Consider the following 8,735-nt stretch of genomic DNA (forward strand, 5'->3'; position numbering starts at 1 on the left):
TAGAATTGATAAAATCGGACCGTATGCAAAACGATTCTGATTTTGACTGATTCCTATTCGGTTCGGCTTTGATTTCACCTTATCAAAATGTAAATCGCACTGCAACCGAACCGAATAACCAGAATCGCACTGTTTGACACCCTTACTTAAAAAGGTGCATAACATTAGATGAAGTAGATCTTTATCCCCTGTGATTCTTTGCATGGTACAATTCCTGTAATTCTTTGCATAGGGGGTGAAAATGACCATTCTACCCCTACCCGAACACATTACCCGGGTGGGGTCCACCCCCTCTTATTAGAGGCATTAGGGAATTGTACTGGGCAAGGAATCACAGGGGATATTTTTCCTAGATGAGACATAATTGAATGAATACGGATATAAAATTTGGCATGTGGTATATATCTAGATCATTTCTTCTTCATATGAATTCTAAGAGACTTCAACCTTATAGGTCGGCTTATTAGGTGAAGAAACCCAAAACCATATCAATCCTCACTAAAATGAATCTGGCTTCTCTCCAATGAGCCCACCACCGAGGGAGTGCATCGAGATGTGTGCCAACATAGCTCAACCATCGAATGCCTCATTAGACACTCATTGAGCGGATTCCTCATTGGAGAGGAGTTCGATGCTGCTAAATCCCTTTCGTGGCTGATATGGAATGAGCACTCATGACTGATATGAGATGGTAACATAAATATCCAATGCTTAGATTTACCATTTGATCCTTCTATGTGGTGGAATCAGGTGTTGTGAGGCTAAGGATCCTTTTGCCTAATCTGCCGATCAAAAAAACTTTGGCCTTATAATTATTAGCATTGTTATTTTCATATATAAGATAATTATTATTAGCATTGTTTAACTGATTAATTATCACCTAATGGATGTTAGTTGCAGATTTGGAATAGTGTGCGTCAAGTCCAATTCCCAAGACCCCAAGAGTCCGTTTGTTTTGTTGTTGTTGAGTATAGCATTTTATGTCGGAAATCATTCTTCTTTGATGTGGAAATAAAACCTAATTTTAAGTTCACTGTGGCGCAGAAAGCAGTAAGAAGCGGCCCTTGGTGGAAACAGTCTCTTTGCGAAAAAGAAGCGTAAAACTGCATACATTATGATCCTTCTAAGATCTTGAAATGGCGGGAGCCTGGTGCACTTGGTACACAGATTTGGAATCCTTCCTTTCTTTTGAGATTGAGAATAGCCAAAGTTAACATCAATGCATTTCAACATGAATCCCCAAACATTTTGGCTACTCCAGTAAATTACGGAAGGAAAAAACTCCTCTCCAGCGCGCACCAGCGAGTGCAGCATCTTACTGGTAGTGAATCCATGACTCACGAGCTTTATCGGCAACTGGCACCAATCCCAAAACCCTTAATCTTTTGGCCCCTTTCTTGTGTTGTGCGCGTGTCACGATTTGAACTAGAAAACCTAGGGGCCACTCCAACTGTCATAAGTCGTCTCTTTAAACTAATCAAGTAATTGTGATTCTAGATCTGTGGGGTGGGGTGGAATGGAATGTTGTGTTTCTTGCCTATTAGTAGTGTCTAGGTGGGGAGAGACAAAGGGTCAACCCTCTTCAGGGCTTGGTGACGATGTCAATCTTTTTTTCTATCAAAAAAAAAAAAAAAAAAAAACTTTATTTTTCTAACAAGTGATTGGATTGTGAGGCTTATGAATTTTTTTTTGATAAGAATTGTGAAGCTTATGAAGCTCACAGATTCTGTGAGATTTGCATGGAAAAGGATCTTATCCCGCCGTGGCGAGAGCTGCACCTGTGCAGTATCACTAAACGACAAGAAAAATAGGGGTAAGGTAGTCATTTCATAGGTGGATCCCACCTGGGCCCTACATGTGAAATGACCACCTCCCCCCTGTATTCAGGGTGGGTTTTAGTGCTGTACAGTGCAGCCCCCGCCATAGCTGCACAAGATCCAAGTCCGATTTGCATATATTTTTTTAGAAAAAGGAAGGGATATACCCTGATCATTCTGGGAAAAGCCTTTTTGTGGTTTACTTCCAGAATAGTTTACTTCATAAATCATAGAAGATTGTGACTCCTAACTTATGATGACCTAATCTCAATTGAAATTGTTTTAAAGGAATAATTATTATGGTGATGGTTAAAGTGAAACCCATTAAAATGTCAACACGTTATGGGAAGGTGAAAATTGTAGCCGAATTGTCTAAGCAATCCAAAATTTATTAATTTCTACGAACCATTACAAAGGTTTTTTCATGAAAGAGGATACTCATGCTTATTCTAGGTATTTGGGGATGCAGATCGTCTACGGCGCAGTTGCCCATCCTGTCTATGCTGCGCAAATATAGGGACGTGTGCAAAGATCACGTTACCCCTACTTGGGCAAGGTGCTTGGGCAAGGGTAAGGTGGTCTTTGCACACGGCCCTGTATCTACGCAGCATAGGCAGGACCATAGTTAGTAAGTTTGGGAACGGCATTAATACGAGAACGGATACGTACGACAGTCAAACGAACTATACGGCAATAATACTTTTAAAAAAATCCGTCGCAATAATACGCTACGGCAATAATATGATACGTGTTTAATGCGTGTATAATACGACTGTTCTGTAAAAATCCGAGAGTAAAAATACGGGCATATATTCACTATGCAACAGACATGTACACCTAATAAAAATAATAATAGTATTTACTGATGTGCCTAAATATATAGTTTGATTGGTTAGCAAGCCTAGATTCATTATATTCTTTATTGTAGGGTTTAAAATGATCAATCAAAAGGGATGATTGAAATGAATATTACTTATATCCCTGTTAAAACAATAGAGATGAGAGAGACAGAAGGGGAGCTGTTGGTGGCAAATGGCAACCGATGACAAATGGAAGGAGAGCTAAGGAAAGGTCCTGTGTGAAAGGAAGGAAGAAATGGCTAAATGGGTATGAGGTAAAGGGAGATAGATGGTTATTAACAAATCACCCAAAAACTAATAAAATTTACTACTTACAATTAAGAAGAACTTTTATAAAAATGAAAAGGAAAAAGAAAGAGGATGAGGTGGGCAAACAACCCCCAAATACGGAAAAGTGATGGTTGTCTGAAAAAACAATAGGTCATGAACCACCGTTACCATTGCAACAGAGACACCACCACCACTACCATCACTATCACCATCTTATTACTTTCATGTAACAGTTACATTTTTTTTCCCATTTCTTAATTTACTCTTTTAGATTTGAAAATTTGAAAAGGATTGTGGTGTGAATCACACCGTGTGATCATGAAGTGTAGAAAATATTGTCTATAACAAATAAAAATAAATGAAAAAATAAGTCAAGAAAAAAAAATTCTCTTCCATCTATTAGACTACAACAGCTTTTGACCTAGTCAGAAAACCAGAAACTACAAGTTTGAAAATAAAACAAAACAAAACAAATAGTCTTTTTCTTCTTCTGAAGCTTAGAGAAGAGAAGAGAAGAGAAGAGCATAAATCAAATCTTAAAAAACTAAATCAAAAGACAAAGGTTCTAAAACACTACGAGCTAATCAGGAAAATACCGTAAGGAATTGCCGCTACAATCGGCGACTTGACGAACGCAAGAAGCACCGCTGCAATCGCCGGTAGAACGCAAGAAGAAGAAGAGACAAAGAGGAATGGAGAACCAGAACCAGCCGCTGGAGAAGAGACGAGGGTTTGGTACGTGGTAGAGCTTAGGCTTTTTTTTAATCTAACGGTTAGTATTAGAATTAGTTTAACGGTTAAGATAGTTTTAGTTTTTTTTTATATATATATATATATATGTAAATGTATTATACGCGTTTTATTCGAGTATTATACATCGACTCTTAAAATGCATGTATTTTACCGACTCTAAAGTATTATATGTAATACGGAGTTTTTTTCATTCATACGTTTGGATACGCGTATAATACATGTATAATACGCATATTTACTAGGGCAGGACGGGCAGTTGTGTTGTAGACGATCCAAATTCGATATTTGGTTGGCGGGGAAGTAGGGAGAGATGTTGCATTTTACTACTATTTCAATTTTTTTTAGGAAGAAAATTCTTTGCAGGGGAGTGTACCACAGACGCCCAAACATAGAAGGGGGCAAAATGACCGATAGATCACCCATGAAAAGCAGAAATCCCCCCCCCCCCCAATGATGTCAGCACACTCTCATTAGCCCCCATGCGTGGCTAGATCTCACGCTCCCTCATAGAGGACACCGATCTTTTTTTTTATTTTTCTTATTGAGATTTTTGGGGTGATGAATGGAGTTCAGATTTGCTACCCACATGAGGACGGGTGGGGACAGATCTGAACCCTCCATGGGGTGTGGGACCCGCCTCTAAGGTCTGGGACCCATGCCCCATGAAGGGGTTAGATCTGTCCCCACCTGTACCCATGTGGGTAGCTGATCCGGACTCTGATGAAGGTTGGTGGTGTGTAAGTTTTGTTATGTGGTAAAGCAATGTTGATGCCACCACTCATATGCCTAGTTTGGTGAAGGAATTCCTCCTTCAACGTGACTTGAGGAAAATTGTCTCAGAGTCTTTTATTTTATTTTATTTTAATTTGAATTCTATGTTAATATAGTTTTCTGAAAATCAATATACATTTTAGTGAAAATATCATCTGATCAACCCTCTAAATATTAATTTGGCTCAATGGTAGATCTTATAACTATTCATAACTCTATCCGTTGGAGATATTTTTTAATTACTTATTATTACATAGCAAAAGTAATTGCTACAATAAGAGATGGTATGAGAAGAATAGAGAAAAATATTAATGAAATCGAAGGGTAAGCAACGAGTCGAGGACAAGGAAGATTATATTAAAGAGATTCTTATTGATACCCTTCAAAGTGTCAAATAATTTGTGTTTACTTATTACATGGTACAAGTAATAGCTACAATAGAAGATAGTATAAGAAGAATAGGGAAAAATATTAATGAAATCGAAGGGTATGCAAGGGGTCGAGGACAAGGAAGCTTATATTAAAGAGATTAATTTTCTTATTGATACCCTTCAAGATGCCATATATTTGTGTTTACTTATTACATAGTACAAGTAATAACTACAATAAAGATGGTATGAGAAGAATAGAGAAAATTATTAATGAAATCGAAGGGTAAGCAAGGAGTCGAGGACAAGGAAGATTATGTTAAAGATTCTTATTGATACCCTTCAGGCCTTCAAGATGTCAAATAATTTGCATGAAAAAAATCCCTAACACTCTCTCTCTCTTTCTCTCTCTCTCTTCCCCTGTCTTTGGCTTACCCAAACAACAGATTCCAAAGATGTCAAAGAAGAATAGAAAGATCATCCAACGGCAATGGAATTGGGAAAGATGAAAACTAGAAAAAAAAAATGTTTAACATGTAAGTGTAAGATTACTTTATGCGACACTTAATTCAAGTAAAAATATATTACGTTTTGGGACAAACAAAGTCCAATTATAAATTCTATTTGTGACCTTGGTTACAAACAGACACACCTATACTTAAAATTGGGTTTTCTCAATTATCTACCCAATATATCGTTATTTAGGTTGTGTATGGTATGTATTCTCATATTTGATCAAAATGTATTCTTTATTGTAGAATGCTTAAGCATTTCATCGAACACCTCATAGCCAATTACTAAATATTGAAATATTTTGACAAGAATAAAAGAAAATACCAGTAATGAGAAAGAAAAGAAGATTCATTATCATCCACATGCATAATAACTTTCTCCATTTTGGCACTATTGGCTAGATGGTGTGCTATCAAAATATACATACTGTTGCGGCCGGAAAGTCTCTTGGTGACGTGTACGACCTGCAAGGGGAGAAAGGACAAAAAAGAGGCCCGGAGTGGACTCCAAGGGGGGACTCTACGATACCAAAGTCAGTCCGACGCACAGAATATTTGTTAGAGAAGGGGTACGGAGAGGAGTAAGTGAGTGAGCTTGAGAATGTCGTATCTGGGTCCCCCCTCGGAGTCCACTCTGGGCCTCTTCTTTGTCCTTTCTCCCCTTGCAGGTCGTACACGTCACTAGGAGACTTTCCGGCTGCAACAGACTTTCCAGGCACCCAGTCGCACAGAGTCATGCAGCCAGGCGCCCAACCGAGCAGCCCCTCCGTGCAGGCCTGCCCTAGCAAGGCACCCAGCCGCGTATTGCCACGCAGCCAGACACCCAACCGAGCAGGCCCGCCGCGCAAGCCTGCCCAGCCAGGCACCCAACCGCGCAGAGCCATGCAGCCAAGCACCCAATTGAGCAGACCCAGTCGCGCAGACCCACACGACCAGGCGCCCAACCTAGCAGACCCCGCCGCACAGGCCTGCCCAGCTTGGCACCCAGCTGAGCAGATCCGCACGGCTAGGTGCCCAACCGAGCAGACCCCGCCACACAGGCCTGCCCAGCCAAGCACCCAGCCTCACAGACCCACACGGCCAGGCGCCCAACCGAGCAGGTCCGCCGCTTAAGCCTGCCCAGCCAGGCATCCAACCTCGTAGAGCCGCATGGCCAAGCGCCCAACCGAGCAGACCCCGCCTCTTAGGCCTGCCCAGCCAAGCACCCAGCCGCGCAGACCCACACGGCTAGGCGCCCAACAAAGCAGACCCCGTCGAGCAGTCCTGCCCAGCCAGGCACCCAGCCACGTAGACCCGCATGGCCAAATGCCCAACCGAGCAGGACCAGCCGAGTAGATCTGCCAGGCCAGGAAAAAAAAACAAAAGAGGCTCACTCCCCGGAGCCCCTATAGCGCCCCGCGAAGTGGGGGGCATCTGATACACCCAAAAACATTTGACCAACAAGCGGTCGACACATGGCAGGATCCTAACGGGTAGCCGACGAGACGGATCATGCACATGTATCCGAGCTTGGTTTGGGGGGCAAGCAACCACTCAGAGCACAAACCAAAGAGTCGTTCCCCTCATTGAGGCAAGTAACCAACCCCACTATGGCATGTGTCAGAAGGTGGGAGACTGGGAAACTACCAACCGCCTTGATAACCGTGCCAAGCATAAAAAGACAGGGGGGTGGGACCCAAGTACGACATTCTCAAGCTCACTCACTTACTCCTCTTCATACCCCTTCTCTGACAAATATTCTGTGCGTCGGACTGACTTTGGCATCGGAGAGTCCCCCCTCGGAGTCCTCTCCGAGCCTCTTCATTGTCCTTTCTCCCCTTGTAGGTTGTACACGTCACCAGGAGACTTTCCAGCCGCAACACATATGATCTTGTTTAACAATAGTTATATCTTTAAACTTGATCATACAACATTTAATGTCCATCAAATAGGTGAAAATCTCCCATGGCCATCGATCCATATTTCCTTCCAGTAGATCAACCGTACTATGGTAGTCAGTCCAGATGGTGGCGGTTGAAATGCTAAATGTCTTGCTTTTTATAGTCCTTCGAGCATTCAAACTCTGTTAGCAAAAACGCGTTTTCATTTTTTACCGTTTTTAAACATGTTTTTAAGTACGTTTCCAAACATACGGGAAAAAAAAAAAAGGCAAACGGCAAGCATTCCCATTTTAAATGCGTTTAAAACACGTTTAAAACACATTCCCCTTTTTTTGGCATTTTTTAAGACCTTGGACTTGTTGAATAATGGTTTACTTAACTGACCATATCTCTCTCTCCCGAACTCTGATCAACCTGATTCTTTCACCGAAGTAAAGATGACTCGAAGGGTTACATTTCTCATGATATTACCTTTAACTCAAGTTCAATACACGGACATCAAAATTAGAAGTATATATTGCAAATAAAAATTCCTCAATTTATATGAGAATAGTGTCGTTTCTTTGGTTTCCTTTTTTTGAAATATAACTGTTTAAAACCCATACCGTCCATTTTCCATTTTTTACCGTTCTCTGTTTCTTTAACCGTTTTATTAATATTGACCGTCCGTTTGTAATTTTTTACCATTTAAAACCCATACCGTAAGATTCTATTTTTTTTTTGTCGTTCCCGTTTTTGTTAACTTTGATTCCAACCCATTGCCTTCGACTCTTGTGTGGTCCTTGTAAATTCATAATTGAGAGTGATACCTACAAAATTTTTATCAATGACAATATCTGATGTCCATCCAACTTCATCATTATCTGTTACAAAACTCTCATCACAGATTATGATGCAATTTGAACTAGGAATTGAAAAACCTAATAGTATGTTCATAGGGATAAAAAAACTAGACCAATTATTGAAAATATAGCAAAACACAGAAGAATCTTATATTTCGTATGAAAGAAGATGAGCTGGGCTCAATCACTTTAGTACTCTTTTTTTTTTCTTCATTTTAGGAAAAAGTAAAGAAAAGAGATTGAAGCAGAAACCCAAAGGTCACTCAATAATATTCTCCCACTCCGTTGGTTTGGGGATGGTGTGATGTGAGCTCTATAGCTGCCACATGGCAGCTGACTTATATCTATGTAGTCGAGTCATCAGTCAAGCTTTACTGCATGACCCCCCCATCTCTCTCTCTCTCTCTCTCTCTCACACACACACACACACACTTGTATGTGCTTGCTTGAGGTTCTCCATTTTCGGGGGCAAGAAGACTTGCTCAACTGATCAAAGAGTCCAAGGGTGGCAATCACAACATCGATCAAATTGAAGAAGAGGAAGCTATAGCTTTGGGTTTAATTTTCCAAACTTATCATAATAGGCCACTCTACTACTGCAGCCATCATCCTGGAAGTTGGTGGAGCAATGAGGTCATCTGACTGGGATCATTACTAGTGAT

This window comes from Telopea speciosissima, chromosome 1 (genome assembly GCF_018873765.1).
Source record: "Telopea speciosissima isolate NSW1024214 ecotype Mountain lineage chromosome 1, Tspe_v1, whole genome shotgun sequence".
Taxonomy (NCBI): Eukaryota; Viridiplantae; Streptophyta; class Magnoliopsida; order Proteales; family Proteaceae; genus Telopea; species Telopea speciosissima.